Source organism: Cebus imitator, unplaced genomic scaffold (genome assembly GCF_001604975.1).
Source record: "Cebus imitator isolate Cc_AM_T3 unplaced genomic scaffold, Cebus_imitator-1.0 Scaffold45, whole genome shotgun sequence".
Taxonomy (NCBI): domain Eukaryota; kingdom Metazoa; phylum Chordata; class Mammalia; order Primates; family Cebidae; genus Cebus; species Cebus imitator.
The window spans coordinates 1,488,484-1,500,062 of NW_016107360.1; positions in this window are offsets into that span (position 1 = coordinate 1,488,484).

Genomic DNA, 11,579 nt, shown 5'->3' on the forward strand with positions numbered 1-11,579 from the left:
CTATAATTTCCTTCAATTTGCAAACTACAGCATTTAAAAATTTATTTCAAAAGACAAATTACCCAATGAATTTTATAGTAGAGAAAGGAAATTTCACTTCTGTGTATCATCCATATGCCAGACATTGAATATATATAAATTTTTACCAGCTTTTGGGGTTTAGTGGAGGCCATGCTTCCATTGTACGTTTGTTTGAAGTGTAGATATACCAGAGTTCTGTTCTGGTACTGGGCATGCAAGAACATTGAGTTAATGTCTACTGTTCCTGTAACATTTTTTACTATGACATTTTCTTAATGATTTTAATCTTGATAGCGCATTGAGTCAATATCTTCAGAAACATTGTACAAAATGTTTGTTTCATACAATGTGTGTTTCATAGAATATCAATCATACTAGATGTTAACATGCAGGTTTGATTATCAAATAAGTTTTGGAAACACTGGGCAAATAAAAGTTAATAAGATTCCTTTACTGCAGGTCTCAAATGTATGAATATATGCTGTAATTTTCCAAAAAAAAATGGAATTTGATATGCAATATTTTTCAAACTCACTTGACACTGAAACCATTTTTAGAGCTTATCACATGGTGCTAGCATTCCAAGGAAAATACTTAGATAAAACCAGATTTATGACAAAAGATCCCAAGTTCTTTTCTTGTATGGTCCCTGTGGCTCAGAGTCCTTATTTTAAAGATATTCTTTGGAATACAAGTGATGGATGTGTCCACGTTAAACTTCTCTGACATTTTTCTGCCTAAGCACATGGATTTGTAAGAATTTCCTATACTCTTCTACCCCATCTCCCAATCTAGCTTTTCACTATGTGGAAGAGTTTAATGCCTTCTCCACACCTGAAGTATATAATCTTTATAAGTGATATGGTCATTTCTCCATATCACTTATAAAGATATTCTTAAATTTTCTTTTGCTCAGACTTGGCTATCAGATAATTCTTTGTGGTTCAGCCCTATCATTTGGGCCATCTGCAGAAAGTGTCTCACTGAGTTTGGTTTTGTTTTGTTTTTTATCTTAGTGTCCTTATGAGACATATTACTCTATTTACTCTAGGGCTCATAGTTAAGCCTCTTAGGAAAGGTCGATATGCCTTTTATTTAAGTGTTAGAACTAAGAAAACAGCCTGTTTTCTCCCTCTCAAATTGTGTCTTCCCTTTTTATTTTGAGGACCAGGAAGCTGAAAATCAAATCAGGACGCAACTAAAGATTTATGTTCTTAGAAGTCTGCACAATTGTGTTATCATTTCACCTCTCACTAGCTTGTGTTAAACTGCTACTCTTCATTTTCTCTGCTGTTATTTTGCATTTAGATTTCCTGTTCATGCTATGTACAATTTTACTTAATGTATTCTTTTTTTTAATTCATTTATTTTACTTTAGGTGCATACTATATCTGACATTTCTGCCCATGTTATCCCTCCCCAACCACCTCTCCCTCCCCACCCCTGACTTTCTCTCCCCTACCCCCCCAACTGCCCCCAATGTGTGATGTTCCTCTCCCTGAGTCCATGTGTTCTCGTTTAACACCCACCTATGAGTGAGAACATATGGTGTTTGGCTTTCTGTTCTTGTGTCAGTTTGCTGAGAATGATGGTTTCCAGATTCATCTAAGTCCCTACAAAGGACACAAACTCATCTTTTTTATGGCTGCATAGTATTCTGTGGTGTATATGTGCCTCGTTTTCCTTGTCCAGTCTATCATTGATGGGCATTTGGGTTGGTTCCACATCTTTGCTGTTGTACACATGGCTGCAATGAACATACATGTGCATTTGTCTTTATAGTAGAACAATTTATAGTTCTTTGCATATATACCCAGTAATGGGATTGCTGAGTCAAATGGAATTTCTATTTCTACATCCTTGAGAAATTGGCACACTGTCTTCCACAATGATTGAACTAATTTACATTCCCACCAACTGTGTAAGAGTGTTCCTATTTCTCCACATCCTCTCCAGCATCTGTTGTCTCCAGATATTTTAATGATCACCATTCTAACTGGCTTGAGATGATATCTCAGTGTGGTTTTGATTTGCATTTCTCTAATGACCAGTGATGATGAGCATTTTTTCATATGTTTGTTGGCCTCATATATGTCTTCTTTTGGAAAGTGTCTTTTCATATCCTTTGGTCACTTTTGAATGGGGTTGTTTTTTTCTTGTGTATCTGTTTTAGTTCCTTGTACATTCTGGATGTTAGCCCTTTGTCAGATGGGTAGATTGCAAAATTTTTTCCCATTCTGTTGGTTGCCAATTTGCTCTAATGATGGTTTCCTTTGCTGTACTTCTGTAGTTTAATTAGATTAAATTCTGGAGTTTAATTAGATCCCATGTGTCTATCTTGACTTTTATTGCCATTGCTTTTGGTGTTTTAGTCATGAAGTCCTTGCCTATGCCTATGTCCTGGATGGTTTTGCCTACATTTTCTTCTAGTGTTTTTATGGTGTTAGGTTTTATGTTTAAATCTTTGGTCCATCTGGAGTTAATTTTAGTGTAAGGTGACAGGTAGGGTTCCAGTTTCTGCTTTCTGCGCATTGCTAGCCAGTTTACCCAACACCATTTATTAAACATGGAGTTCTTTCCCCATTGCTTGTTTTTGGTGGGTTTGTCAAAAATCAGATGGTTGTAGATGTGTGGTGTTTCTTCTGGGGTCTCTGTTCTGTTCCATTGGTCTATGTCTCTGTGTTGGTACCAGTACCATGCTGTTTTGATTACTGTAGCCTTGTAGTATAGTTTGAAGTCTGGCAGTGTGATGCCTCTGGCTTTGTTCTTTTTGCTTAGGATTGTCTTGGCTATGTGGAGTCTTTTGTGATTCCATATGAAGTTTAAAGTGTTTTTTTCCAGTTCTGTGAAGAAGGTCATTGGTAGCTTGATGGGGCTAGTGTTGAATTTGTAGATTACTTCTGGCAGTATGGCCATTTTCATGATATTGATTCTTCCTAACCATGAGCATGGAATGTTTCTCCATCTGTTTGTGTCCTCTCGTATTTCATTGAGCAGTGGTTTGTAGTTCTCCTTGAAGAGGTCCTTTACATCCTTTGTTAGTTGTATTCCTAGGTATTTTATTCTCTTTGTGGCAATTGTGAATGGGAGTTCACTCTTGATTTGGCTCTTTGTTTGTCTGTTATTGGTATATAGGAATGCTTGTGATTTCTGCACACTGATTTTGTATCCTGAGACTTTGCCGAAGTTGCTTATCAGTTTGAGAAGATTTTGGGCTGAGACGATGGGGTCTTCTACATATACAATCATGTTATCTGCAAATAGAGACAGTTTGACTTCCTCCTTTCCTGATTGAATACACTTTATTTCTTTTTCTTGCCAGATTGCTCTGGCTAGAACTTCCAATACTATATTGAATAGGAGTGGTGACAGAGAACATCCTTGTCCAGTGCCTGATTTCAAAAGGAATGCTTCCAGCTTTTGCCCGTTCAGTATGATATTGGCTGTAGGTTTGTGATATATAGCTTTTATCATTTTATGATACGTTCCATCAACACCTAGTTTATTGAGAGTTTTTAGCATGAAGGCTGTTGAATTTTATGGAAGGCATTCTCTGCATCTATTGAGATAATCCTGTGGTTTTTGTCTTTGGTTCCGTTTATGTGATGGATTACATTTATGGATTTGCATATGTTGAACCAGACTTGCATCCCCAGGATGAAGCCTACTTGGTCGTGGTGGATAAGCTTCTTGATGTGCTGTTGCAATCTGTTTGCCAGTATTTTATTGAAGATTTTTGCTTCGATGTTCGTCATGGATATTGGGCTGAAGTTTTCTCTTTTAGTTGAGTCTCTGCCTGGTTTTGGTATCAGGATGATGTTGGTCTCATAAAATGAGTTAGGGAGGATTCCCTCCTTTTGTATTGTTTGATACAGTTTCAGAAGGAATGGAACCAGCTCCTCTTTGTACATCTGGTAGAATTCGGCTGTGAACCCGTCTGGACCTGGACTTTTTTTGGTTTTTAGGCTATTGATTGCTGCCTCTACTTCAGCCCTTGTTATTGATCTACTCAGGGTTCAACTCCCTCCTCGTTTAGTCTTGGGAGAGTACAAGTGTCTAGGAATTTATCCATTTCTTCCTGGTTTACTGGTTTATGTGAGTAGAGCTGTTTGTAGTAATCTCTGATGGTAGTTTGTATTTCTGTGGGATCAGTGGTGATATCCCCTTTATCATTTTTTATTGCAGCTATTTGATTCTTTCCCCCCTTTTTTTTAAATTAATCTGGCTAGCGGTCTATTTTGTTGATCTTTTCAGAAAACCAGCTCCTGGATTTATTGATTTTTTGAAGGTTTTTTTGTGTCTCTATCTCCTTCAGTTCAGCTCTGATCTTAGTTATTTCTTGTCTTCTGTTAGCTTTTGAGTTTTTTTGATCTTGTTCCTCTAGCTCTTTCAATTTTGATGATAGGGTGTTGATTTTAGATCTTTCTTCTCTTCTCTGGTGGTCATTTGTTGCTATAAATTTCCCTCTTGACACTGCTTTAAAGGTGTCCCAGAGATTCTGGTAAGTTGTGTCCTTCTCCATCCCTTCCACCCCCAACTCACACACACCTTTTGAGAATGTTTTACAAAAAAGAACAAACCAAAACATTTAAAGAAAGGAAGAAAAATCATTCTGGTCACAACGCTGACTGCTAGAAGCTGTGGTACTAGATATAACTGATGTTGAGAGAGCATTTAACACTTGTAGCTAATTTGGAAATCATGTCAACGAAGTTCATAGTAGCTGATTCTTTTTTCTGATTTTATAATGGTGGCAATATACACATTAAAGGATCTAGAGCCTTCAATTCTGCTTAACTGCTTTAGTTAAAAATCCATAAGAATCTAAAAATCCCTAAGAATCTTAAGTTTGACTCAAACCTTCAAGACAGTTATGAATGGTACAAGCTGACTTTATGAGGCAAGCATAGCATTTCCTCACCACTTAAAAAAGTGCCTCTTTCTATGTAGAGCAAGGGTTTTCATCCTCAGAACTCTTTGTGCTAGAGAAGTTGTCTGTGTAGGGAAGGCTGTCCTGTGCATCGTAGGACGTTCAGCAGCATTCCTGACTTCTACGCCTATAGATATCAGTAACACGCCACCTCCAGGTGTAATAACCCAAAAACATCTCCAGACATTGCTGAACACTCCTTGGAATTGAGAGGAAATTGCCCTTAGTTGAGAGCCACTAATAGAAGAAGGAACATTTCTGAAAGAACAGAGTTTGCTGTATTGGAGAAAGCCCAGGAAATGGACTTAAGTGGTAGTTTTCTGAGAGGTCCTGTCTCACATCTGTGTCTTTCTCTTTTCCAACTGCCCTGATGAGATTAGTAAATGGCTACTTACTCTGTAGTCAATCACCTGGCAGAAAGTGGCAATTAGAAGGGAGCCACTTTTTCATGCAGAGTCCAAAGAAGCGAGGCCTTCAATACAACTAATTATAAGCAATGAATAAGAGTTTATAGTATGTTGATGACCAAACAGTAGTAGGATTGGTAATATTATATAATCTAAAATTATTCATCTTTATTGTTTCAGCTTAGAGAAATAATATATATCCACTGTACAAAGCGAAGCATTAATAGTCATTCAAAAAAATCTACAAAAGTAGCACTTTCTATTGCTAAAATTTCAGAGTAAAGGGAAGTATGAAACAAAAAGCAAGGTCAGGAGTGGTGGCTCACACCTGTAATCCCAGCACTTTGGGAGGCCAAGGCGGTGGATCACTTGAGGTCAGGAGTTTGAGACCAGCCTGGCCAACATGGTGAAACCCCGTCTCTACTAAAAATACAAAAAGTTAACTGGGTATGGTGGTGCATGCTTGTAATCCCAGCTATTTGGAAGGCTGAGGCAGGAGGTTCGCTTGAACCCAGGAGGCGGGTGTTGCAGCGAGCCAAGATTGCACCACTGCACCACAGTGAGATTCCATCTCTAAATAAATAAATAAATAAATAAATAAATAAATAAAGCAAAAGTACCTTCTGCCTACACCAATCTTCAAAATAGCCATTTTTAGTGACCTGTGGCTAATGCATTAATGTATACTTTCATAATCTATTTATAAGCAGTCATTTCAATCTAGTGTGTAGGTACTTAACAAGGTGTTGATTGCATGATTGTACATGTAATTCAATTTTTTACAAGAATATGGATAGTGATTTAACATATCCCTACAACACAAATTATCCAGTCATCCCCTATTAATGAGAATTTAGGCTGTTTACATTTTTTCACTATTTGATGATGCATCTTTGTATGTGCATCTTTGTGCACTTTTGGAGACATTTTGGGTCCGTATCTTCTTATTGGCATATCAGCATCAAAGGATGTGTACATTTAAAGTATCTAAAACTTACTGCCAAATCGCTCACCTAACAGTTTAGGTTGCAACAAAGCAAACTCCCACTACAGTGCTTAAAAATTCATCAAGTAGTAATGATCATTTTATAATTTTTACCATTATGATAGAAGAAAGACTGAGATTTTTTAAACATATTATACAAACTAAATAATAATAATTACAGTCTCAGAGAGGTGATTATTGCCCAAGTTCATAGCAATAGTGAGTAGCAGAGCTGAATCACAGTCCTGGGCTCTTTGACTCCCAAGTATGCGCTTTTCTCTTTCTCCATTGATTCCCAAGGCAGCAGATCATTGGAAAAACACACAGAGCTTTAAAAAACACTGCTTTGCTCCAGCATAGATCTATCTGGATTTTTTAAGTTCTTTGGTTGATTCAGATGTCAGCTGTATCTCTGATTACGTATAAGAAAGTGTTATAAAGTTAACATAGTGAAGCAGGCTGACCAGCTGGAAGCTTAACCTGCATGTGTCTCTTCCGTGGCTGCGCTTCATGGAGGGGCAGGAGGAGTGACCCCTGTGGCTCATTAATCGGGTTTGGAAGAGAAACCTTCTCCTTCTAGGAGGTGGAAGGACTAGTCTTTTCTATGTGTAAGGTCCAACCTCTTCCTAATGGGACTGTAGGAATGGACTAACCTTACTATGAAGTGAACCCATCTGCAGAGGGCTGCCCTGGCCAGGCAGGATGCTGAACATATGTGGGACTGCAATGGCAGCAAACCAGTGTGAGCAGAGCCTGACGTGAGAAGCAGCATCAGGTCCGCAGTAGCCACCAGTTCAGACGCCACCCCCAGGCCTCCAACCTCACTATCTGCCAGAGAAGCAAGGCTCAGGCCCTCTGAGTTATTGAATGACCAGAGAGAGAAAGTAATCTGGACTTTCTGTTATCTGATGGTTGGCAGCTGGGCCCAGTTCTAATTTGACTTTGGAAATAAAGAAATGTGGCATTTTTCACAACTCTAGATCATTGAGCAGTTTACCCTGGCTACCTATACAATAATAATCATATATTTTTCCTATACACTAGTTTATAGCAAAAATAACTTATTTTTCTACTTTACTCCATCTTTTTCAAAGGAAAAGTAACTTTCAAGGTCCCTCTAGTACGTTATAGGAACAGAGGTGTGATGGAATCTGTGATTTAGCTTGCAGTTGTGATTTGCTAGTCTCTCACTCTTTTCTATTTTGCATAAGTTTGTTAATTTTGGACAACCAAATATTTAAAATATTAGGTTATATATAATGGAACATTTTTAAATCTTCACATGTAGGTTAATACCCAAATATATATGTTTTTCCAGCTTTGCAGTATAATTATTGAGGTATAATTAACAAATAAAAATTGTATATATTTAAGGTGTACAATGTGAGGTTTTGATATATGTGTGCAATGTGAAGTAATTACAGCATTCAAGCTAATGCAGTCTCTTGAATGCACCAAGAAAGCAAAGTACTATCTCCCCAAATCACTTGCCAGAGGTAGTTTTAGAAAGAAGTTGAATTGTAGATCCCTTTTTATCTTTGGGAGCTGTCGTATAAGATCCTCCCACACCTAGCCTGTCTATATTCAGGCAGTGTTTGCTAGAACACAGCTGGAGAACCTCTACTTCAACACGAATGAGGTGGCCAGGAGCAGTGGGCATGACCCAGGAGCTACCCCTTGGCAGTCCCAGGCAGAGCCTGCTTCTATGGACTGTGCCGGTTCCGAGTAATGGGTTAATTGATATACAATGTTCAGGCAAACACTGAGGCAAAGAATGCCAATGCAAAGAATAGGCCCAAGTGCCAACCAAGGGGCACACCCCTTCAGTAGGCTCAGTTTCGAGGTTGGAGGTGGAATTGCGTAAGAATTCAGTTACTGTTTATTAACATAGCTCTGTGCAACTCTGGCATGTTCTGGCCAGAGACCATCTGGTCTTTGCATTTACCCTCAGCAAGACAACCCAGACTGTATGGATTGTGTTTACACTGGAAAAAAATTATATTCCCTACAATGTGTGAAAAGAAGTTGGAGATCTTCTCATCTTCACTCCTCTTTATGCAAATGAGAGTACGGAAGCTAGAGAGGTAAACCAACTTTCCCAATCCAGCATTGCTAGTCATAAACAAATCCCCACATATTTTGATAAGACTAAATCCATTTTATTCAGTCTTAAATATTAGGGCTTTATTACTTGTGGAATGAAGATAATTCCAGTACTTCTTGATCTTGAACGTCTGTGGGAATCCCTGAAGGATCTTGTTACAATGCAGACTCTGAGTCTGCAGGTTCTGGGTAGGGCCTCAGATTCTGCACTGTTTACAAGCTCCCAGGTGGTGACCCAACTACTGGCCTACGCTTTTGAATATTGAGCATTTATAGGCAATGCCTTGCCTAGCGTGGGTGGACTTGAGCCTCCAGCAAGAAAGTATGTAGGGCTTTCCTTTGTGAATAAATTTGCTGGTATAGTGAAGAGTTCCCATCAGAGAATTCTTTTGCTATGCCTAAGAATAGCAAAAGAGTAGAATTTCATGTGAATGCTTTCTTCAGAAATCAAGTAAAATTAAGAAGAGGGATCATTTAAATGTCTTATATTTCTGTAAATGCACAAATCCTATTTCTAAGTGTCCTTAGCAGAGAACCTTATCATAGTTAAGAAAGTTTACATCTGCATCCCCCACTCAGTCTGAGCACGCTTTACTTCCTCTTAAGTAATAATCAACATTGCAAAATTGCAGCTAGGCGGCTAGCAAAATATTCACAGGGAACACAACTGCTAACTTTTGCTCATAACAAGCTCCCTTCCCTAACCCATGTCATTCACTGCATGAGGTCATTCATAGGTTTCTCAGCCTTGGCACTATTGACGTTTTGGGGTCACTGTTTGTTGCAGGGCCTGTCCTGTGCACAGAAGGCTGTTTAGCAGCATCTCTGGACTCTCCCCACTGGATGCTAGCGGCACTCCACCCCGAGTTGTAACAACCATAAATGTCTCCAAACATTGTCAAATGACCCCTAGGAGACAAAATTTCCCTTGATTGAGAACCACTCCTCTACAAAAATAATTTACACTATGTTGAAAAGGACAACTAGCTTAAAACATCCATTTATATAGTTTTAGATCTGAAAGAGAGCTTTACTGCATTTTGGGATCATACACTGAGACAGTCTCACTGTCACCCAGGCAGTGGCATGATCATGGCTCAAAAATAAAAAGTTAGCTGGGTATGGTTGGCACACCCTGGTAGGCCAGTTACTCAGGACGCTGAGGAGGGAAGATCCCCTGGGCCCAGGAGTTTAAGGCTGCAGTGGAGTCATGATCGTGCCACTGCACTCTTCTAGCCTGGGTAACAGAGATACCCTGTCTCAAAAAATAGAAAAAGAAAAAGAAAAATTCCTATTCCCTACTGATGGCTTCTCAGCCATGTAGTTAAATTGTGGAATAGCTCATGTTTATGGTCAATGACAGTAAATGAGCTTACAATATACTCCACATTATTTTGAGAGAGAATTTTTCACTAACATTTAACTGACAAAAAGAAGAAAGGAAGAGCAATTAGTCAATGGAGTATCTGCCTAAATGCTGAACAAAAATGATCTACTAAAGTAACCACTTGTTTTTAGATCTGTTATCTCACTGTTAAGGGAACTCTAAGTAAAACACATATTAAGTACTTAATTTCACTTCTTGTTCACAGATTCTCTAACATTGTGAAGATGTAACAGGCTGAAAACATGTCATGCAGACACTGGTTTTTTACTGTACTAATATTAATAACTGGAGGCTCTGGCACAGGGCCAAAGTGAAGGGACCTCTTTTACCCTCTTTTTTACTGAAAGGGAGGAAAAGGCATTCTCTCAGTCTAAGCTGGAGGTGGCATTCATCGCCTGCCAATGAACAAGGTCTGCTGCTATGCAGCTGCCAACACCCCTTCCATTCACACTCCGCTGATATTTATTGTACACCTACCATGTGCCAGATCCTAATTTAGGCACTGCCACATAATTTATTTGATTTTTACAATTACTCAGTACATTTGGGTACAAATGGGGAATCTAAGGAGAAGGATTTGGCTAATAATGCCAAACCTATTTTACAACCCTTTGTGCTTAAAAACAATTTTAAGACTATTTAAATGAATTTTAAGTATTTATGGTGTTCACTACATTCATTACTTCCTTGCTTCAATAGATGTCCTCCCAGAGTTTGCAAGCAAATTGTAATTTGCTTTCGAAATGTTTCAGTGTGGCTCTGTGATATTTATGACTCAGGCCGCAAATTTGCCTTTGATAAACAAAACGACCTTTGGTAAAAATGACTAGCCACTCTGATTTTTAATTCTGAATTTTTACTTAGTGGTTTCCTTATAGATGAACATATTACTGTTTTCTGAAGTCATCAATAAAATCTAAGCCAACAGTGGGTCGCATTTTGACAGAAATGAGGTAAACTTAGATGCTCGGTGTAGGAATCAATTTTAATACCGATAGTTCAACCAATCAAATGAAATGTACAGCTGTATGACATTTCATTGAAATGTCTTGAAAGACATCTATGTTTGTATTAGTTTCCTATGGTTACTGTGACAAATTACTGTTAATGGCTTAAAACTATGACAATTTTTTCTCTTATAGTTCTGGAGGTCAGAAATCCAAAGTCTGTCTCCCTGGGTGACCGACAAGGTGCTGGCAGGGCTGGTTCCTCTGGGACATGGGGGGAATCTATTTTCTTGCCTCAGTCAGCTTCAGGAGGCCATTCGCATTCTGTGGCTCTTGACCTCGTCCTTATGTCAGCCCAACCTTTTGCTTCTGTCTGCTGTTAGTCACTCTGATCTCCTGCCTCCCTCCTGTAAGGAGTCTTGTGATTACATTGGCCCAACCCAATAACCCAGGATAATCTCTCACCCCAAGATCTTTAACTTAATCATGTGTGCAAAGTCTCTTATTTACAAAGTAAGGTAACCATATTCACTGGTTCTGGGAATTAGGACTTGGCTGTCTTTAAGAGGCCGTTATTCATCCTATCACAACACTGAAACAAACCTCAAACTAAACTTAGTAAAGGATTGGTAGAGAGCCAACTAATCATCTAAATCAGTTTAAGTAAATAAGAAATAGATCTGGAAAAAATGCAGCGAGTGATGAATTTTAATGCAATGTGCCAATACAAATCAGGGACTCTCCATTTTTACGAGAAAGCCAGCAGTGAGATGAAAATAATCCTTAAAGCGTCATTAAT